This window comes from Vulpes lagopus, chromosome X (genome assembly GCF_018345385.1).
Source record: "Vulpes lagopus strain Blue_001 chromosome X, ASM1834538v1, whole genome shotgun sequence".
Classification (NCBI taxonomy): domain Eukaryota; kingdom Metazoa; phylum Chordata; class Mammalia; order Carnivora; family Canidae; genus Vulpes; species Vulpes lagopus.
The window spans coordinates 115,051,802-115,075,828 of record NC_054848.1 but is presented as its reverse complement, the minus strand read 5'-3'; positions in this window follow the sequence as shown (position 1 = coordinate 115,075,828).

Here is a 24,027-nt window from a genome sequence, read left to right as displayed (position 1 = left end):
TGAAAAAGCCCCGGATAGTTCCTTTGCTCCTTCCACTACGTGGGGTCAGCAGTGAGAAGATGGCTGGCTAAGAAATGGGAAGTAAACTCTCATCAGACACCCAGTGCCCTGATCATGGGCTTCCCAGGCTGCAGAATCATGAGAAAGAGGCTTCTGTTTTTTAGAAGCCAGCCGGTCTCTGGCATTCTGTTACAGCAGCCTGGAGGGACTCAGACAGTTTGGGGCACGTTAATTTTGAGATGTCTCTCAGATGCTCAGTTGGAGACAGTAAGTAGCCGGATGTGTGAATTGGGAGTTGAACGAAGGGATCTAGCAGAGAGTCACTAGACAAGAGGGGACATAGAAAGCCATGATCCTGGATGAGATCACATAGGGGATTCTCAGAAACAGAGAGCAAAAGACATCCAAGGACCTAGTCTTGGGCGCTTCAAGGTATGGAAGTTGGGAAGATGAGGAGGATCTAGCAAGGGAGCCTGAGGAGGAGCCCTCCGAAAGGTAAGAGGAAAGCCCAAGAGAGTTCCAGAAGTCAGGTGAAGGTAGTATTTCCGGAAGTAGAGAGGAATCCCTGTGTCCACTGCTATTGAAAGATCAAGAGATGAGATGTGGTGGGGGGGGATGTACTAGGACAAGGAGAGCTATGGAGGCAGTTTGGTGACTATTAACTGGCTGCCTTAGCGAAGGCACTGGTTTATTCTTTTCCCCAGGTAAGGATTATATTTTTCCAGAGTTAAAAGGATATAAAAAGGCATCCGTTCAGCCATTCAACCCCGACTACAGGGTCCTTGACAGCTGCTGGCGCAGCCTTTGCTTAAGCACTTTCAATGGCACTTAGTGCTCAGCTCTGTAAAACGATCAGTTCCAGTTTTCGGTGAAAACCCCACTGGCTCCTTGTGCGGAATTGGCGCGCATTTTAAAGTCTACTCATGAGTCACAGTTTGGCTTTTTGGGTCATGCAACGTACAGCCCTGCTGTTGGGTCTGCAGGAGGCACTTCTGGTGTTTGGGAAAATGTCTGGGTCTTCAACCTCCACCAGGCAGGTAGGTCCCTGTCCCCGGGCACCCATGGCCTGTGCCGGTCAGGCACTGCATCAGGCCTGTTAAGCACTTGACCTCCTGAGAGTGAGGCTTAGGGAGTCCTGGAGCTGGGGTTTGCACAGGACCCCCGAGTCCATGCTCTCAGCCCCTCTGTGATGTGCTCCCTCAAGCCCTGGGTTTACCTGCCTTATTTTACCCACAGGTAACTCGGGACTATGGGGCCAGACATTTTATAGGGCCCCATCTGCCTCTCTAAGGAATCATGACTTTGGTTGAAAAACAAGGTTTATGGGAAGAGCTGCTCTATCACTATTTCCTAGCTTGCTTTTTAAGAACTCAGATTACTTGCAGGTGGTGTATTTGTATTAGAGAGAAAAGGTGACCTTTCTTGGCATGTGAGTTTTAAGCCTGCCAGCAGCAATGCAGACAGACATCAGGTATATTCTTCTATCCAGCGGGATTTGGGGTACGATACTGAACCTGACCTACTTGTGATCCCCATTTGGGTTAATTAGCTTTGCAGTGCTCTTCATATCTCCACTCCGGCCCTCAACCTACCTGCCATAGAAGTAGGCAGACTAGCAAGGGAATCTGGGATGGTGTATATTTAACCTCATTGCTGGAAAAAAGAATCCTCAGTGTACTTGGCCTCCTTGTACTGGGACAATACAGAATAGTATGTAAAGAGAATAGCAAAGAGGCACCACACATTTTTTTCTTAGGGTTCCCTGCTTTGAGAGGAGGGGGGAGAATCAATATTTAATTTCAACCTCAGGTTTTGAAAAAAAATGTGAAACTGCGGTTGTTTCCGTATCAGATAAAGAGGGTTTTGGCGTAGTGCATGAAGTGTGACTGGGTAATCATGAGACTTGATGTCTTAGTGATTCAACTCAGCAAATATTATCAAGCACCTACTGGATGAAAGCCATTGAGCCAAGAGGGAAAGGAGCTACAGAGATGAACGGGCTCTATTCTCTGATCTGCAGGGAAATGGAACAAAAACAGATGTAACTGGAGGATTAAAATTTCTCTGACATTGTTGACAGAAGTTAAATAAGGAGAAAAGAGGACCCTGATGATACCGGGTGATCACCCCAAGGAAAGAGACAACTGCCATGTCCGGGTTCCATTTTGGAATAGTGGTTTGGTGTGGACCAAAACAGGTGGATCCCCAAGGGGGTTTTCCAAGAGAATTTCATTACCTGCATTCACAGAAAGGATTGGGAAGCTGAATGGGTCAGGGAACCTTTCAGGGACTCTGAGACTTGTGGCTCTTTAAAGGTTCAAGGTCGGCTGAACTAGTTACAATACTCAACCAGAAGGCCATGTTTCCCTTTGGGAATGTGGAACACGGCTGCAGCAATCGCCTGAAAGACCCCTGAGGCAGGAGGACCCGAAAACCGTGCAGGCCATCAAGGAGCCGTGTGTAAGCCACCCAGGCCAAGGGGAGGGAAGCAGGCTCACAAGGCTGCATGGCCATCAAGTCGGGCGTAGCCGTCAAACACTCAGATGCTGCCACCACCAATCTATATGGACAGTGCCCCAAGATGCCATCCAGGCGCATTCTGAGCCACAGTCGTACCATCGCTTCACTGGCCCAAGTCAAAAGCCTCATACAAATACCACATTTTCACTGAAACCAGGGTATTGTCCTCATAACTCATGGTTTCATAGTGCTTTCTATTAAAGCACGCTGTCATCTTGCATCTCACGTAAGCTGTGTAACAACCCCACCATATGACACAGGCAGGACAGAAAGTATCCCTGAGTCACACATTCAAGAACTGGCCCGCTGACAAAGCATGAGAGACTCGTAAATCTGGGAAATGAATAAGGGGTAGTGGAAGGGGAGGTGGGCGGGGGGTTGGGGTGACTGGGTGACGGAAACTGAGGGGGGCACTTGGCGGGATGAGCACTGGGGGTTATGCTAAATGATGGCAAAGTGAACTCCAATAAAAAAAATTTTTTTTAATAAAATTAAAAAGAACTGGCCCGCTCAGAGGTTAATCGATCTGCTTAAACACCTTAAGACGAATCATAAGCAGTGGGGCCACATCCAGCTCAGTCCAACCCACACAGCACGTCCTAGGTGCTCACTGCAAGACAGAAGAATCACATAAAACACCATCCTGAGGCCCTACCTGCTGGTAGCAAAGCCGACATGAACTACTAAGGTCAAAGGCACTGCCCTAAATGCTCAGACACACGGAAAGCTTCCGGAAGCATGAAGAGGGGGTGCCCAATCCAGAAGGTGAGGGCTATCAGGGAAAGCTTCCTGGAGGAGAGGACACCTGAACGGAGACTTAGAGACCTAGCAGGGGCCCTGGGAACATGTGGGACTGCGGGAGGGAGACAGCTAGTGGTGTAAAGCAGGATGCACGGGGGAGGAACTCCAAACAGTAGGCCAGTCTCTCCCTTGGCTGACTTCTGCTCTCGGCATAATGAACCTGGCAGTGCCCTCAGAGAACGCCGTTCTGCTACCCCCTTCCCTTTCCCTGCTTTTTCTTCTGCCACCATGCTTTTCTACTTCATTCCTGCCTCTTGTTGCTTTTTAAAGTTTATTTACTTATTTACTTTTAGAGACACAGAGAGAGAACAGGGAGGAGGGCAGAGGGGGAAGGAGAAGCTGATTCCCCCACTGAGCAGGGAGCCAGATGTGGGGCTCCATCTCAGGACCCCAAGATCATGACCTGAGCTCAAATCAAGAGTCCTTTGCTTACCCAACTGAGCTACCCAAGCACCCCTCTCTTTGCTGTTTTAAATTCAGTAAATGTCACTTCCTCCAGGAAGTCCTCCCAGGTCCATCCTATTACTATGTCTTCCTCTGCATAAAGGTCAGAGTAGTTGATGTACGACACTGCGGACTGTACAGATTCCACCCGAAGGGAGTTCATAGCTGTTGGAGAACAGCATCCTGTGCCTCATGCAATGCTTGGCTCACAGAAGGCAATTGCTAAGGATTCTGAGCAATGCAGGGACCAAAGAAGTGACCCAGGGGCGCCTGGGTGGCTCAGTCAGTTAAGCATCTGCCTTTGGCTCAGGTCATGATCCCAGGGTCCTGGGATCAAGCCCCACATCGAGCTCCCTGCTGAGCAAGGAGTCTGCTTCTCCCTCTCCCTTTGCCTCTCCCCCTGCTTGTGCGCTCACTCTCCCTCAAATAAATAAATAAAATCTTAAGAAAAAAAAAAGAAATGACCCAGAACAGGAATTTGTGCTAAGGAAAAATACAAAATTCAGATAGACCTTGCTATGCACATGTTTATCACAGTGGTGTGTAGCGTAACAACAACAAAAAAAAAAACCAGGAATAAAAAAATCCAAATGTTTACCAATAGGAATATAAGTGGATAAACTATGGTGTAACTCTGTGGAGTGATGTCTACATTGCAGAGATGGTTGATTTTCCAAACAGTTTGCAATTAAAATATCGGTTTCACAGGTAATAAAATTACTTATGGAAAGAAACAGTCCTGGAAATGTTAGAAACTACAGGAGGCCCAGAGAAAGCACTTTTCACCCAGATTCCTTTATCATTTGGGGTTTAATCAGGGAAATAGAAGGCATTTTGGATGGAAGAGCCCTCCACCCCTACCTCTCCCCACCCAGACAGAGCCGCATATACAAGAATTAAAGGTGCCAGGAGAGAAAAGGTCAAGGGAATCACACAGACAATCTAGTAACATCAAAGCAGTGGAGAAATGACCCCGGACAGGAATGTGTGCTAATTTGTGCCTTTCTGGAAGTCTGAGATGCAAGTGATTCTCAAGAAACTCCCCATTAAATGGCTTCAAACCCCAGGCCCGCTCATGTCAGCCTGCACCTGCCTTCCAAAAATAATAGCTTCTATTCCTCTCCTGGATTCCAAACTGTTGTGCACAGGTGACCCTCTTGTTGAAAGGCTGTAACCCTGAGCCATACGGGTGAGGGAATTCTGGGGACAGAAGATTAGTTGCCGGCTCCTCCTTAGAAATATGAAGGCTTGGCAGTAAAATTGAATGACAACCAGCAATTCAGCCCAACTCCCAAGAGGGCACAGGCCCTAACTCCCAAGAGGACACAGGCCCTAACGGAAGCATCCAGATCTTCCTGAATGTATTGTGGACTGGTGCAGGAGGGGAGGATGAACCTGAGAATATAAAGAGCCAGACTGGGGTCCTCGCTCCACGGTCTACTTGCTACGTGACCTTGGGCAATTTTCTGAACTCATTTTTAGTTTTCTCGTGTGTACCGAGAGGAAAATGATAATATCTTCCCAGTGTCCAGATCAGATTAGGTATTTGAAATGTTTCATTAATTGTAAAGCACCACACGCTAGCTCTACTTATTAACTGTAATTCAACAAGGTCTCTCATCTGCTGATAGGAGGCATCAAAAGGATAATTTGATAGAGTCATAATAATAACGCAATAGGGATTTAACGAGCAAAACTCCTAAGCTACTGCTACAAAAAGCTATCCTTATGGTAAATAACCTTCTTTCCATTAAATGTAGGTTTGGGGAGTCTGGGTGGCCCAGTGGTTGAGCATCTGCCTTTGGCTCAGGGTGTGATCCAGGGGTCCTGGGATCGAGTCCCGCATCGGGCTCCCCACAGGGATCCTGCTTCTCCCTCTGCCTATGTCTCTGCCTCTCTGTGTGTGTCTCTCATGAATAAATAAATAAAATCTTTAAAAAAAATAAAGAATAAATGTAGGTTGGTCATTGTGGCCAATACAGGCACCAGAAGGTACCGGAAACAGGCTGAAAAGCAATGTGTAGATCAATAATTGCTTAAGACCTACAGAGAAGACGGTGAAACCCACAGCTGCATGAAATTGGACGTGTTAAATCCCAAATTGTTTGTGAATAAAGATCTCAGAAAATGTATTTTGATGTAGTTTGTAGTCCACCGAATTCATTGAGAAAATGACGGGTTCCAAACCGAGCACTTGACCACTCTTCCATACCATCACAGCAGAAGGGAACATCCCAGTCGCATACTTTCCAAGAACTGAAAAGATTATGACCACACATCATCCTTCCAATCCTCCAAATGAAATGCTTGAAGGAAACATTACCTTACTTACCTCGTTCCCCAGGACGGAATTTCTTACGGGCTCTGCTGTGTGCCTTCCACTGTCTCCGCTTCCGAATGAGCCCAGGCCGACCCTCCCTGCAAGGAAAGGGTGAGCTGTGTCCTAACTATGCAACCAAGTCTTATTTACCCTGTTGGAAACTGTTTACACTCGCACACGTTGAGCTTTTCACGTTCCCTGCCTGGCCTCGATGGTGGTGAGTAGGCTTCAAAGATGAGACCAAAAAACCTGAAAGTGATCCACCTAGATCTAGCAAAGCAATAGCCTTCCTCTCCCCTGCCTGTCCAGGAGCAGCCTACCAAATGTAACCGCTCCCAGGTGTTTCCAGAACAGGTCCAATGACTCCTTGGTAGTGACGCAGAGGATGAGAACAGGGCCTCTCAGATGCTAAGATGCACAGAAATCACCTGAAGATCTGGTTAGAAAGCGGATTCTAAGCCGGTAGTATCTAGGCTAGGTTTCCGGCAAGCTCCAAGGTGATGCAGAGACAGATAGCCAGGGCCACCTTCGAGTCACAAGACACCACAGCTGGAGTTCCCAGACTTGCCTTTTGGCCACAATCACCTGGAGTCATCGTTAACCACACGACAGCATCGTCTGGGCACAAAGACGTGCAGGGATAGGCAGGGGCCCTGAATTATACATCTGGGTGATGGAAGAGGTGGGATTTGAACCCCGGTTCCCTAAGTCCCCGAGGTACTGTCTCCACAACATCAAGAGGAGGTCACTCTGTAGCTGACTTCACTGCCTGACCTTGGGTACATGAGCCACATCAAAAAGTGCCAGGGACTCGGCTGCCACCGTGAATTCCAAATTCCAAATACCAAAAGTCTTACTCCCAACTGGAATCCTCTTCCCTCATTACCTCCCAGCCTTGCATTTCAGCCTCACTGCACAGCCCAAGTGCCTCCCTGGCACTCATCGTGGTCCCTAACCCCCAGCCCCAACCCTGAAAACTCCTAAAAGGAGCCTCCACGCCCTGACCCGTAGCAGGCCCCTGAAGCTCAGCAGGACCAGCCCCCCAGGCTGTGCACTGGCTCGGGCCCCCCATGTTCTGCTACGTAGAGGAACAGGATCTGCTCGAGCAGATGACTGATTTCTAAGGGCCTCTTCTCGGCGTTTTGGAAAACGCATTGTGTCTCCATGCATCTGCTTCCCAGACGGCTAAGCCACCTGCCTCTTTCCAGTTGATTAGCAGGCCCACCTTTCTCATTTTTTCCCTCATCCGTGTCCTTCTAGCTAGCAGGTCAGCAGGAAGGGAGAAAAGCGACAAATGAAACTAATGAAAGTCCTGCAATACAACTTGGCTAAGGACCCAAAGTCCCTACTTTAAAGAGACACTAGATGAGGCACTTTGATGCCGCTCCAACGCCAACTCCCTTAGAATTTGAGGTCGATCCTACTGTGTGGATTCTTCTTCAAAGACCAGAAATATTACAGAGACCTGGGCCTGGTTCCAAAGCAGGGCGCTGCTAGAACCTGGATAATGCGCCTCCCTTTGGCCCACTGCTGACAACGGTCTGGGCCTGGGCCTCAACGATCTTTCTTTTCCTAGATAACCTGCACTTCTTTTTATTTCCCCAGAAGAATGGATTTGAAAGTAAAATGTATTCCTCCTAGGTCCTTGCGCCTCTCCCAATACAGATTTATGTCATATGGAGGTTTTTGATTTAAAGAGATTTTCCACAGTAGCCTTAGGCTAATCACTTAACCGTAATGGGTAAGCCATCCCAGCCTTAAAATGATGCCTATTTAAAGGTTCACTGAACTGTGAGTGGAACCATCTCAGGAGCAAGTATGACATTTCAAATGAAACTTACCACATTCATTAGCTGTGCATTCAAATAGATTTTGTGTTTAGCCTTCTTCAAAGTAGATAGGCGGGTAGATGTGATGTCAGGACTGGCAGGTTAGTGAGGTCACCTCTCAAGTAGTAAGTCAGAGCCCACAAAACTGAGACCAAGGAGCATATGTTCTTGGCTGGGGCTGGGTTTGGCGGGGGGAGGCAGTGCCCTGGTGTCAAGGATGGCCCAGGAACAGATGTCAGGCACTAGCTCTGCGACTTGGCGGTGGTGTCCTAGAGTTGACTTGCACCAACTTAAGAGAGCCCATCAAATTTGTGGATTTTTTTGAGCTGGCCGAGGCAACACTGTAGCTTGAAATCAACCATGAGGAGAATACTTAGATCACAGAGAGGTCAGATGCTGCAAATTACCATTGTTTCAAAACCATTCATTCGTTTGTTCATTTTGGAGACCCGGTTTATCAGCATACCCCCAACGAGGTGAAATTTTTCTTTGCCTTTCTAAGCCCCATTCTCCTCATCTGTAAGAAGAAATTAATAATAGTTAGGTCTGCTACTTGCAGGACCCTAGGGCAAAAATACAAATGGAAGCAAATACATATAAATATTTTAAAAATGTAAGTCAACTGGTTAAACAGTGAAGTAACATCTGTTTTATCATCTAATCTTAACAACTACAGTTTCACAACAACTGGATCCCAAAATGCATCAAACCATGATTTTTAAATTATTGAAAGTTGTCAAGATGTAAAAGGTGACTAAAATATTATCACATAGATCTGAACGCTCTATTCATTGGCTGGCAATGTTTGAACGAGTAACAAAATATGTACCTAGTTCATCAATTATTATATATTTATTCAATGTGATGTCTTTTTCTTAACTTTATTTCACGATAATCTTTAATTAGGCTGTTATAATCAAGATTTTTGTATCATTTGTGTTAATTGAAAATAATAACGGAAAGGATTAAAACTCTAGTTGTACTCAAAGTATGCACGATTTGAGTATATTTTGTAAGAATGTAAATTATTTTTAAAATGAAAAATAAAAATTGTTTGCATCGTTCTGAAACTCATGTTCTTTTTTTTAAGATTTTATTTATTTATTCATGAGAGACACAGAGAGAGAGAGGCGCAGAGACATAGGCAGAGGGAGAAGCAGGCTTCATGCCGGGAGCCCGACGTGGGACTCGATCCCGGGACCCCAGGATCATGCCCTGGGCTGAAGGCAGCGCTAAACCACTGAGCCACCTGGGCTGCCCAGTTATGTTCTTTTAAATATGCAAAATAATATATTACACTTAAATATAAATTACAATTAACAACTATAAATTTTTTAAATCAAAGTTAGGTCAATAAAGCTTATACTTTGGGGGAAATTTTAATTAAATATACTCATTTTTAAATTGTTATTAAATCATTTTATGAAAATAAAACTTCACAACTCTAATGTTCAATATTCATATCCTTGCTCATGTAAAGAACTGATATCACACATTATAGATTAGCGTGTAGAGAATTGACTTTATACATATTACCTCTATACCTCTATAAATATAAAATTATGAAAGCATAAATTATTGAATATTGACAAATATTCTTCTGTTCCTATGTGCAGCTATTAAGAATACCATGCTAGGGACGTCTGGGTGGCTCAGTGGTTGAGCATCTGTCTTCAGCCCAGCATGTGATCCGGGGTCCTGGAATCAAGTCCCACATCAGGTTCCCCTCAGGGAGCCTGCTTCTCCCTCTGCCTGTCTCTGCCTCTCTCTGAGTGTCTCTCATGAATAAATAAATAAAATCTTTTTTTAAAAAAAAAAGAATACCATGCTAATTTGTATTTCCAGAGCCATAAGCATAAAAAATAAAAGAAAGTCTGAACTTGGTACTACTGGTAAACAATGTTATAGAAGACCCCACCATAATCATGGTATCAAAGAAGACACAAGAGTTAATTCATCTTTTCTGTTACTTAAGCTCTTCTACAACTCAAATGTTCCCTGTACTTTGAGGCAGCGTCCCTTGTCCCTCTCAGATGTCAGGAGTGGCACAACTGCATTTGCACACATTTTCTTTTGTTTGAGGACATAGGACAAGAGATAGGAGGTTTGGGGACGCCTGGGTGGCTCAGGGATTTAGCGCCTGCCTTTGGCTCAGGGTGTGATCCCGGGGTCCTGGGATCGAGTCCCACATTGGGCTCCCCACAAGGAGCCTGCTTCTCCCTCTGCTATGTCTCTACCTCTCTCTGTGTCTCTCATGAATAAATAAATAAATAAAATCTAAAAAAAAGAGAGAAATAGGGGGCTTGAACAGTGTTAGGAGGATGGAAATTTAGCACTGTGGGTGACACAATGCCAGAACTGAACACAAGATTCTGAATAGCAGAGGTACTCAGAGTTTTTGAAAAATAAATTAATTTTGGTATATGTGATTCTACTACCCAGGACCCTCTAAATCATGGAGTTCAGCAAAGGAACCCCTCCTTTCTGGGTCTAAGGGCATAATTATATTAAGCTTCTATGTGCTAAGTACTTTATATGTAATGTCACATTTTAATCCTTACAAAAACTACTTATAGAGGCACCTGAGTGACTCAGTTAGTTAAGCGTCTGCCTTCTGCTCAGATCATGACCCCAGGGTCCTGGAATTGAGCCCCACATGAGGCTCCCTGCCCAGTGAGGGGCCTACTCCCTCTCCCTCTGCCTCCTCCCCCCACTCATGCTTTCTCTTGCTCTCCCTCTCAAATAAGTAAATAAAATCCTAAAAAACAAAACAAAACAAAACAAAACAAAAAACCCATGTCTACTATATATTAACCGGTACTCTATGATTGTTAGCTATTCTTATTATTTTTATTCTTAATGTAATTATTATTTTTTAAAATTAATAATTTAAGTAATCCTTACACCCAAGGTGGGGCTTGAACTCACAACCCTGAGATCAAGAGTTCCATGCTCTTCCAATTGAACCAGCCAAGCACTCCTATAATTATTATGCTTTATGGAAAAAAAAAAATAGCTCTTTACATAAACCGTCACCTCAGAGGTTCATTAGCAGCCAGAAGATGTCCCTAGTAACATATAGAAAAGGAAGTGTTGGGGATGCCTGGGTGGCTCAGTTGTTGAGCGTCTGCCTTTGGTTCAGGTCATAATCCCAGGGTCCTAGGATTGAGTCCCACATTGGGCTCCTTGTGGAAGCCTGCTTCTGCCTCTGCCTCTGTCTCTGCCTCTCTCTCTGTGTCTCTCATGACTAAATAAATAAAGTCTTAAAAAAAAAAAAAAGAAAGAAAAAAAGAAAGAAAAGGAAGTGTTAATGGGTCCTGTACTAGTTTCCCATTGCCATTACCACAAATTTAGCAGCCACGAATGAAACAAATTTATTATTGTACATTTGTTGAGGTTATAAGCCTGACATAGGTCTCACTGAGCTAAAATCAAGGTGTCAGCGGGGCCTTGTTCCTTTTGGAGGGTCTAGGGGAGAATCCATTTCCTTGCCATTTACACTGCCGGTGGCTTCTTGTACCCCTTGGCTTGTGGCTCCCTTCCTCTGCTACCAGATGGCAACAGAGTCAAGTGCGCCTGACCCTGCTTCACTCTGACATCTGTCTCTCTCTTCTACTTTCAGGACCTGTGTGATTACATTGGGCCTACCTGGATAATCCAGCATGCCCTTCCCATCTCAAGACACATGTGCAAAGTCAGGTAACACAGTCACAGAGTCTCAGGATTAGGACATTAGGACATGGACATCGTTCTGCTTGCCACAGAGCCTCCTATATTTGGACTTCCACACATCTACGATTCCAGGAACTGACTTCGCATCACAGTTCCCTAACTTTCCCCTTTATAGGAGTTTGCCCTTCCCTCCTCCTTCCTTTTTTCTCTTCTTCCATCCTTCTCATTAATGGAAAACGTACAGCGGGCCAGATCTTATTTTAAGTAAAGGGGATATAGCAGTGAACAAAAGAGATGTGGCCAATATGGAATTTGACCTCTAGTGGGGGAGAGGTATTAATCAGGTATCAATCAGGAATCACACGAATTAACCCACAATGCCCATTACTGTCATCAGACTCGTGCCCAGACTGGGGTTGAGAGATTGGAGGAAGAGTCAGGCTTTCGGGACCACTGATAGGGAGGTTGAGAATAGGAGCAGGAGCCCTGAACACTTAGAGAAGACATTTTTACCATGTGGGTTTTGGCCAATAAACACGTTCATTCCATTTAGCTGACAATTGCCTTTTCCATTTCAACTTTGTCGCTTTGATACATGCTATCAATACCTACAGAAAATAGAAGTAGGTGTAGAGGTGATTAGGCTGTTGCAAAATGCTTTGGCTTGAGTACTCTGAGAGTGTCATCTCCACCAACGGATACTTTCATAGCTCTCTGTGCTGGAACCACAAAGACATCAACCAAAGGGAACAGCATTTGGAAAATAAACACATGGTTCTTGCTCCCTTGTTCCAATAGCAAGCTTTTAGCGGAGGAAAGTGTGGGTGAGAGCAGGGAGGCATGATGAAAGGCAAAGTCAAGACACCCCGCTTTGGTGTCTGCGCTTCCCCCCTCCCCATTACCATTAGTTTCTGTGCTGGGTTTTGCCATTACTATATAAGCCTGGCAAGAGAGGAGAGCATCTGAACCAAGGGCATCAAGTGAGCGAGGCTCACCCGTGCTGTGGCATAGCTGATTATTTGAACTGCAGAAAAGATCTGATGTCATCAGTTTCAAGAATAAGCAGGAGAATTAAATACTTGAGGTATGATAAAACTGACACTTGTCTCATAGAAGACAAAGGAAAACAATCAACAAACAAAACACAAATATTGGTCCAAATCGCCTGGCATTCATTTGATATGTTTACCAAAGAGCTCTAAGATCATGTTGGCTTCAAGAGACCTATTTCTTTCCCTACTTTATTGCTACTACCTTAGAAAATACTGACAAATTTCTTTGGAAAAATGCATAGAGGTTTCCCCCCATTCTCTTATTAAATGCAGAGAGTTAAGGATGGGGAAGGAGTAGGCTGCAAAGACTGCATAACTCTAATGACTTCGGCACTCACAGGGCAGCTCAGCACCTATGCTTCCCTTTCGTCTTCATTATTTATTTAAAACCACACATCTGGGAGATCAGTTTTGTGTTAGCTTTCATTTATTTTCCCCAGTACAGAGATGATGAGTTAAGGCAACAAAATTCAGATCTGGAAATTTGTACTGTAAACACTTGGCTAAGCAACATCTGTCAAATTAAGATGGTTGATTTGGCCTTGAGTGTCCTTTAAAATGAGGTTCCTCTATCTGGGGTGTGTTATTTATGGAAGCCAGGTTAGGTAAGAAATAACTTACAGTATTCAGAACACCCTTGATGAATTTAACTGTTTCATCTTTATCAGGGTCTAGGGACTTACTATATTACTGCAGAAAAAGATGTGTCAAAGTGTCAGTGTGTCCTCAGTAAGGACCACATGTGAAAAGCCACTTATTATTGATATAGACCCAAGTATTACCTGATATAGATTCTGTAAAACAAACTCAAACAAATTCAGGATACATGGGGAAACAACTTTTCTCGGGAAACAGCAGACTGGCCTCCTGAGTGAAAGCAAAGCACAAAGTTCTCAAGGCCTGCAAGAATCTCTGGTGGGGAGGGATGGTTTCAGAAGATCAGGCATTATTAATGTATCCCAATGAGAGTTCACAGTGTTACAGGAGGCAGTTAGTTAGACTCTAACAGGACATCCAGAGGCCAGCAACAAGCAAGTCGTGGCCAGCTATCAGGAAGGTCAGAGGCTTGTCCTGGCAGCCAGGTCAAACCAGACAGGCCCAAGATGATGGGTACCATAATGGGACCCCCCTGACTGAATTAGAAAGCATAAGCTCAAAACCCTGCTTCCTGCCCCAAGTAATGAATATTCCAGTCCCTGGTTAGCAACTGTCAATAAAGGATAGAAACCCAACCCCCAGGGTGCACAGCTCTCACTGGCGCGCGCTCTCTCTCTCCCTCTCTCTCTCTCTCTTCCCCTCTCTCTCCCTCTCTTGTTTTCTCAGAAGCTGGCCTGTTCCCACGTCTCAAGAGTACTTTTACCTCTCACAAACTTTCCCCTTTCTCTTACTCATCTGCTGTGCTGCATATCTGTCCTTGAGTTCGTTCTTGTAACAAGACCAAGAACCTTCAGTCACTCCTTTGGGTCTGACTGGTTCAAGGCCCCAGGGCCCAGGGATCTCCTCAGTTCACCCAGCAGCACTATTCTCAAGGTCTGCTTACATGAATGTCCACAGCTCCTCACTTGCGGGGGGGGGGGGGGGGGCTGGCGGGTACTGGTTGCTTTTTGAAGATGAGAAACTTGGTATGGATAAAGCTGAGAGGCCTTGGCAAAACTCATATGCGCTGGGCTTTTTTTAAAAGAAACTTTAATAAAGAAAACACATACCTAGAGGGAAAGGAACAAAGGAGAACAGAAAGCATTGTAGGGGAGGAAAAATAACTTTCCCTCTATCTTTCAAGATGCTTGGCTGAGACCCACCCCACCCCCACCCCATAATAATAAAAAGATTAACAGAGGGAAAAAAAATTAATGTATGTATGGGAGCCCCACAAAGATACGAGATTCGAAGGCAGCTGGCCACTTGGGGCTTGGATACCATCCAGACCTAAGGAAAGAGGTAGAAGTCTGGGCCATTGATGGGGCAGATGGCAATTCACAGGAGGATAGGAAGAGCAAATGTTTGGTAAACAAATGTTTGCCTGGCCATGAGAACAACTCTCTTGACATGAGAAACTCTTTAACAATAGCTCTCTTCCTCGTATAGGCCCCATTTCTAAGTCCTTTTAGGCAGTTAAGAGGGAGGAAAAAGGCTTTTCCTGAGTCTATGGGGTCTTGATTGCTTTTCAGCACCACATGCCAAAGTGGCATATTTGGGGGTAGCATATTCTGTTCCCCTTCAGCATAGAACAGTAAGGCTTTGGGGCAGTTTGGTACCTCAGTCAGTTAAGTGTCCAACTCTTGGTCTTGGCTCATGAGTTGTGAGACTGAGCCCCATGTCGGGCTCCACGCTCAGTAGGGAGTCTACTTGAGATTCTCTCTCTCTGCCCCTTCCCCTGCTCGTCTCTCTCTCTCTCTCTCTCTCTCTCTCTCTCTCTCAAATGAATAAATAAATCTTTAAAAAGAAAATAAATAAAACAGTAAAGCTTACAAAGGACAGGTCTCTGATCCTCAGGTAACCTCAACCTAGAGCCTGACACACAGCAGGCACTCAAAATATCCATTTGAAAATATCTATATATATTTGCATAGATATGTGTTGTTATTTATTGTGTATTAAGACAGAAAAAGTCGGATGCCATAGAGAATTAAAATTAACCTAGAGAAACATAGCTTGAGATTGAAATGAACAGAAAGGCACAGGGGCTGAGAAATTTCTTGGCCTTCCCCTTGAGTCTGAACCAGGAATGTGGCTTTATCTCCTTGGGGTTGATAGAATTACCTTGAGGGGCCTCATATTTGTCTAATGACTTGGCTTTGTTCCCTTTATGGGCCATGAAATTGCTTTCAGAATGCTTTTGCCTAGACTTCTCTCTTTCCCACCTCTATTAATATCTCTCTGACAAAGTCTCAACCCCTCTGATATGTACAATTTAGTCATTCTTGGATCTTCAAATATTCTCACCTGAACTTGACACTCCAAGTATGTGAGAGCCCAAAATGGGAATAATGTACTTGGTGGGGGAAAGCATATATTACATAAATAATGCACAGGGTGTGGGAAAGAAGATATTACCATGGAAGGGGCAAAGAGCAAAACTCTCCCATTGCTCATTACAGAGAAAGAGTATAGCTTGAACTCCAGATGAGCTGGATGCTTCAGAGCTCTCTCCAGCAGGTCTTCTGGCTTCAAAGGGGTAACAAAACCTCCCAAAACAAGATGAGTCTTTATCTCATCTCAGTTACTCCAGGGCCCTAAGAGGCCACGATTTGTGTGTGTGTGTGTGTGTGTGTGTGTGTGTGTGTGTGTGTGTGTGTGCAGGGCCCCCTACCAACACAGCAACACAGGCTTAAATGCAAATGACACATAATAAGTCAAGACCCAGATCAATAGATACCTTTTGTTTATAAATTCACCCTGCAATATCTGTATTTCCAATTTCAGAAATTCAATGCCTCAATCCTCAACAAGTAATAAAGAATCTGCTTTTGCAAGATCCTAAATGCACGATCACATTCATACCAATGAGTATGAAATACCGAGTTTCAGAGTTAAGTACAACTTCCATTTAGTGCGTGAAGAAAGGTTTTATGAAAGACGAGATACGTCCAGAATCTGCAGTAAGGTACTTCTTTTCTCTTTTCTTTCCTTTTTTGGTAATAAACTTTGCAGATAAAGCTATTTTCAAATAATAAGGATTTTAAAACACAAAGGCTCAACTGTACAATTTCATGAGGAATCCTGAGCAAGGATTCTATTTTTGGAAATGAGAATGGCAGGAAGGATCAAGGACATCTGTGATTACAATTGCTTCAATTGCTTAAAGGGGCTCAAGTGATTAGAATATCTGTTTGAAGAAGAGAAAATGCCGTGACGTCTGTCTAAACAAAGAAAAAAGTGATAAATAATGATTTGTTGCTTCCTGAGAGCACAAATCCCTCAAGCAGAAATTCCATAGCTAATGCTTTCTTTTGGAGAGTTTTGTATTCTAAAGGGGAGAGAAACCAGGGAGCAATGCTGCTCTACGAAGGAGAAGTGACCTGGGAATCCATCCCAGAAAGAGGTCCTTTTCTTAGATCGACCACTACCCAACTAGATTATTTTAGGCAGATTACCTAACTGTTCTGAACATCAGTTTCTTCCATTTATAAAGTGGGGATAATACTATTCTCATCCCCAAGGGTTATTATGAGGGTCAACCAAAAGAATGGCTGCAAAATGCTTTATAAATCCTAAAGATCCACACCAATGGACCTCATGAACTTCACTTGTGACATGAGAGCGGAATAAAGGAAGGCTGTGGATATAATAATAATTACACAGTTATCACTTGCTGATGCCTTACCCCTTGCCAGACCCTGAACTCTCCAAGCACGTTTGACACCGCAGCGACACAAGACAAGGACAAAGAGATGGAAGTGATGAGAGAAGGTGGATAGGAGAAGAGAAAGTAAAGACTGAAATTGTAGGTGATTGGCTCTCCTGGGGAAGAAACCAAAATAAACAGAGCCGAAACAATAATCAAAGTATAATAGAAGACAAATTTCCTGAGCTGTAACATGTTGATCAAAGTGGTCCATTGCATTTCAGTTAAAGTTAATGAAACTAGAAGAACATCTAGACTTACCCTGGTGATACTTTAGAAGTACACGGGCAAAGAAAAAAAGATCCTACTTACAGCTCAGCAGAAAAACCAGGTACCTCACAAAGGAACAAAAACCAGTCTGGTCTCAGACGTCTGCTCTGCAATCTTGAGCAGGGAAGAAAGTGAAACAGTGTCCACAGAGTTCTGAGGGAAAAAGGTTGCAACCTAAGTTTTCTTTACCGAGTCAAGATATCATTCATGGATAAAAGTCACATCCCACCAGGAAGAAGTAACAGCCATGAACTTTTATGCTCTGAATAAGAGAACCGGCAAAAAAATGTTTAAAATTCAAGAAGAGCTAATGGTCTACTGAGAATATATAGCAGAAATGACCAAAGGACAACAAAAATGAAATCAAATAAGACTTTTTGGAGTTTTGTTGTTGTGGTGGTTTAGTCAGAGCACAAGGCAATAATCATTCAGAAAACAAAATGGGAAGTTGGCTAATTAAATAGGAAATTACATACAATAGAAGCAAAACACCTGAAATATTTAGAAATGCCACTAAGGAAGTTTATTGAAACTAAATGATGAAAATGAAAAAGATTTGAAAGATTTTTTTGTTGTTCTTTTTTAAGATTTTTAAAATAAAATGTAACTGCAGGTGAATTGACATGCTTAAGGTTATAATTATACCCCTTCTCTAAAATTAGTTCATAGTTTTACTTTTTTTTAAGATTTTATTTATTTATTCATGAGAGACACAGACAGAGGCAGAGACACAGGCAGAGGGAGAAGCAGGCTCCATGCAGGGAGCCCGAAGCAGGACTCGATCCCTGGACTCCAGGATCATGCCCTGGGCCGAAGGCAGGTGCTAAACCACTGAGCCACCCACCCAGGCGTCCCTAGTTCATAGTTTTAAATCAAAATATGGGAAAAACAGATTTAAAATTATATTCTGTATTCCAATATTCATCTGGAAAAATAAACAGTTGATACCTGTAATAGTTAAATATTTCAAAAAAAGATATTGCAGGAATTTCCTCAAGCAGATATTAAAATGAACTAGAAGTCACAGGCCTTAAAGGAGTTTGGTATTGACACAGAATCAGCAGATCACTTGAACAGACTAGATGGCCCTGAAACAGACTTTATTATTCAAACAAACTCAATACATTAAATATCAATTACCACATTATATGTTCTCATTCATTTGGGGAATATAAATAATAGTGAAAGGGAATATAAGGGAAGGGAGAAGAAATGTGTGGGAAATATCAGGAAGGGAGACAGAACATAAAGACTCCTAACTCTGGGAAACGAACTAGGGGTGGTGGAAGGGGAGGAGGGCGGGGGGTGGGGGTGAATGGGTGACGGGCACTGAGGGGGACACTTGACGGGATGAGCACTGGGGGTTATTCTGTATGTTGGCAAATTGAACACCAATAAAAAATAAATTTATTATATCAGGAAGGGAGACAGAACATAAAGACTCCTAACTCTGGGAAACGAACTAGGGGTGGTGGAAGGGGAAGAGGGCGGAGGGTGGGGGGAAATGGGTGACGGGCACTGAGGGGGACACTTGACGGGATGAGCACTGGGTGTTTTTCTGTATGTTGGTAAATTGAACACCAATAAAAATTAATTTATTTAAAAAAAAGAAATAAAAAAATAAAAATGCCTTAGCTGAAAAAAAAAATCAATTACTACAAAACAGTTGAAAAGAAATATTCCTTTAACATGTCAAGAAAAGATGATGACTATTTGGAAACCACTTAAGTAAAACCTCACCTCAAATCAAATGCCAAGGTAATTTCCAGATGGATTAAAGAGCTAAACGTAAACTATAGAAGCCATGAAAACTCCGGAGGAAAGGTAGATGAATATTTAACTTATCATAATGTTCAAGAATATGAATTTATTAAGATTGCGGAGGCCTAATATTAATCAGGGAAATCTAAAAGGCAGGACGCTTTTGCATAGATCCTCTATCCAGCCCCCCTTAATTCCTCAAGGCAAAATAATTGGCACCAGCCACAAATTTGCACACTGACCTATCTGTTCACTTCATTCCTAGCAAATTGTGTTTGATTCCCAGTTTCTCAAATGTATCTCAGAGGTGTTACCTCTGATACACAGAGTTAAATTCATGCACAAATTTAGGTAATGTGTTATTTTCAAGGCAGACTGACAACTTGCGGGCCGGGCCGTGGCGTGAGCCTTGGGTAATTCAAGACATTGAACACTGTTGGTGCAGGAAGATACAAGCAGAAATCTTTATTGTACCACTTTTGCCACATTGTCGTGAGAGTGGAGAGTCGCCAGGAGAAGGCTGGATAAAATGTTGGAGCATTTCGGCTTTACACACACACACACAAAAATGCTCTTGGTAAAAGTGACCCTCCTAAATCTGGCTCGGTTGTGGCATGATTCCCTAGTCCTGGGGTGTGTCATGGATAAATAAAGTCTCTCTGATCAAAGGGTTTCTGTGTTCCTTTTGTCCTGAGACACCCAAACAGCAGATGCAATATTCAGGGGAAGGAAAAGCTCTAAGAAAACACTAGGAAAACGAATCTCAATCACAGAAGATTGTCCCTGTCTACGTTAAATTCTCTCCTTATACTCTTTATGTTTTCTCTTCATGTCGTTTCATTACAATGCATTCAGGGCGGGTATTTTTAACTGAACTTGACAACTGTGAAACTTTCTGATCTAAGGGCACATGCCACTTCTCAAATGCTCATTTCTGGAATATTCTCTGAGTATTTCCTCTGAGATATTCTCTCTGTGCTCTTCTTTCCATAGCAGCAGGTTCTCATTTTCTTTCTTTTTTCCTTATTTTTTGATCGGGGGGCGGGGGGATTTCTTTTATTTTATCTTTCAGTACATTAATGATCTGTTCAGCTGTGTCAAGTGTAATATTCAACCCATCTATTGAGATTCATGTCAACTACTTGTTTTAATCTGTAAAATTTCTGCTCAATTACTATTCATATCTTTTGGTACACACGTCCTAGCTGCCTGTTAAAATGCACCAAAAAAATGTCATTTTCTTTGTGTATGAAACTTGTAAATATATTAATTTTAAGATGTCTTTAAACTGCTCTGTTGGCTCTAGTTCTTTGACTGCATTTGGTCTGTAACTGCTTCTATTTACATATTTACTTAGGTATTTTTACCCTAGAGCTCATCTTCCATGAAAGTTATCATTCTCTTGCATTTCTCCCTTGAATGGACTGAGCTAAGGAAGCATCTCTAAGAGACAGTATTGCAAACTAGTTTTTATGTTAGTTCGCAGGCTCAAGGTTTGCACCTTAACTGGAGAGTGCACATCTGAGCCCAGCTTGCTGTGCTGTGTAGTGTTTCACACTTTGGGTTCCTTTGTTCCATCCTTCTTTATTGACACCTAATTGGTATATAACATTGTATAAGTTGAAGGTGTACGATGTGGTGATTTAGATACATGTGTGTGTTGAAATGATCACCAACATAAGGTTAGTTAACACATCTATCCCCTCACATAGTTACCATGCTTTTGTATGTGGGGAGAACATTTAAGATCTACTCTGTGTTTCAAGTACACAAAACAGCATTGTTCACTACGGTCACCATGTTGTATATTATTTGATCCCCAGAATTTATTCATCTGATAACTGAAGATTTGTACCCATTGGCCAACATCTTCCCTTTACCCCATACCCCAGCCCCTGGTAATCACCAGTCTACTCTGTTTCTTTAAGTAAGACTTTTTTTGGATCTACACATAAGTCAGATCATACAGTATTTCTCTTCGTCTGGCTTACTGGCTTATTTCACTGAGCATAACATCCTCCAGGTTCATTCATGTAGTTGCAAATGGAAAAATTCCTTCTTCCTCGTGGCTGAATAATATTCCAGTGTGTGTGTGTGTGCATGCGTGTGGTGGCAGAGATGTACCATATCACCTTTATCCATTTATCCATCAATGGACACTTGGGTTGTTTCAATATCTGGGCTATTGTGAATTATGCTGCAATGAACATGGGGGTGCTGATATTTCTTCAAGAGAGTGATTTTATTTCCTTCAGATACCTACCCAGAAGTGGGATAAGATAGGAGTTTTCTTTTTAGTTTTTTGAGGAACCTCCATACTGTTTTGCACAGTGGCTATGACAATTTACACACCAATCAACAGTGCACAAGGGTGTACTGTTTTATAAATCCTTGCCAGCACCTAACAAATGTGAGGCGCTGTCTCATTGTGGTTTAAAATTGCATTGTCCCGGTGATTAGTGATGTTGAACACCTTTGCATGTACTTGCTGGCCATTTGTATGTCTTCTTGGAAAAGAAAATGTGTATTTGGGTCCTTTGCCCATCTTTAATTGTGTTATTCATTGTTTTTTGCTTTTGAGTTGTATGAGTTCTTCATATATGCTGGATATTAACCTCTTATCAGATATAAGGCTTACAAATTCTCTCCCATTCTGTAGGTTGCTTTTCCATTTTGTTGATTGTGTTCTTTACTGTACAGAAGCTTTTTACCCAATGAAGTGAAATGCATCACCCAATACATCTCCTCTTATTGGTTTTGTTTTTGTTGCTTGCACTTTTGATGTCATATCCAAAAAAATCACCATCGAGACCAATGTCAAGGAGCCTTTTTCTGTGTGTTTTCTTCTACAAATTTTATAGTTTCATGTCTTACATTTAAATCTTTACTTAAAAAAATAATATAAATAAATAAATAAATAAATAATAAATAAAATAAAATAAATAAATCTTTACTTGATTTCAAATTAGTTTTTGTGAGTAGTATAAGATGGGAGCCCAATGTTATTCTTTTGCATATGAATATCCAGTTTTTCCAGCACCGTTTTTGGAAGAGATTATCCTCTCCACACCTTGGATTTCTTGAGGGATCATATATTTTATTTACCCCCCAGGGCTTTATTCACTCTGGTTCCAGCAAAGTACTCCAGCTCTACGGTCTAAACTGGTGGTGGTAGGGAGACAGTATCTAAAACCTAGAGTGAATTGTGGTACATTAATTCCATGGGTTTCCACGTAGTAGGGGCAACTAACCAGAAGTAGCCTCCTCATCTACTTATAAGATTGTTCAGTATAGAAAAATTTCAGTATAGAAAAAATTTTGCTATAAAAATATTTAATAAGATTATTTAATAATTATTTAGAATTTTATAACATTTAGCGTTCCTGTTAGTTCACAAGACACACAAGTTCTGTGACCTACGCAGATAGATTCCTTTGGGTTGGAGTAAAAAACCTCAGTACATTGACCTACAGTCCATTAGTCACCCTGTGGACCTAGGTAAGGATTCTCTACCTATCCACCTCCTTTCTCCCTTCCAGCAGCTGTAGATTGGATCTTTGTCTCTCACAGCAAAATCAAAGCCTCCAGGGCAGCCCCGGTGGCGCAGCGGTTTAGCGCCGCCTGCAGCCCAGGGCATGATCCTGGAGACCCAGGATTGAGTCCCGCGTCCGGCTCCCTGCATGGAGCCTGTTTCTCCCTCTGCCTCTCTCTCTGTCTCTGTCTCTATAAATAAATAAAATCTTTTAAAAAAAATCAAAGCCTCCAGCCAAAGAGATTCAAACTTCAAGGCTTGGGAGAGTAGAAGGACAGAGTGCAGCCATGCAGTGGCACCAAATGTTATAAGTATGGAAGCTTCGATTCTTCTCCTGTGCAGTAGGGAACTCCCTTTCTGTGACTGGCACTCCTAAGGTCTTGTCCCTTGCTTCCTTTCTATAATTGGCTATACGTAAAAGATCATGTCAAGCCAGTCTCCTGCCCACTCCTCTGGTCCCCTGTCATCCCCTAGAGCATGGCATTCATCATACATGGATTGTCTAGGTTGAGCTCTTTCTCAATCTTCAAATTACTATATTGTTAGATGAACCGAAAACAGGAGTTTTTATAGTTCAGTTAGACAAAACATCAACACCAGTAACCTAGAATGCACGGAAAGACACATTTATGTATTTCAAAATGCACGATCCAAGCAGGTAGATATGTAAAATTAATTCTCATACCACAAATTCTCCAGAAATGCTTATATCTTATAAATGGTGTCAAGAGCCTGCTTTACCCACTGAGAGTATGAGAGGTAGAAAAAGCGTTACTTTTCTATGTTAGTGGGTGTCTGGGACAAGCACTATCAACTGATGCCTAATGAGACCCAAGTGTTCACAGTTTGGATCCTTCACACTCTTACTGGCTCCAGTTTAGCAAGATTCCTGAAGAGACAAGAGGTTCATATAATTGGAAACTGATCACATTTGCAAGAAATCAATAAAACTGGCTTAACCGAATCTGTAAAGAGAACCTCCAGACCAAACCTAGGGAGGAAGCAGAGCTTTTTAAAGGAACTACACATGTATATTCGACGATTCCATGAGCTCTTAAAGCCATGAGCTTGTGACTGTTATTATTCATTGAATCTACATTCTGAGAGCTGTGCCAAGTTCCAGTATAATTTCCGCTGCCTTTCTGCTAAACTTACCATTTCTAGTCAGGCCAATTTTAAATTTACTACAATCAAGATTCTATTCTCTTCTCTCTTTCACGTGACCACCTTTTAAGCTTGCCTGGTTCACCATTCTTGCTGTGATAAAGATGTAGGACTCCCGTCTTCATTTTGAGATCTATTCCCACATGTTCTCTTTGATTTGCAAAATCACTTTTGAACTTCTTTCCGCAATTAGAGAATCTTTTATTGGGCTCATTTTTCAAATGCTCTTCATCCATCATTTTATACTGCCCCGATATTGAAGAAAAGCGATTTCTCCTCCCTTTTAACTATTTCTTTAAAAATAGTTACATTATCAT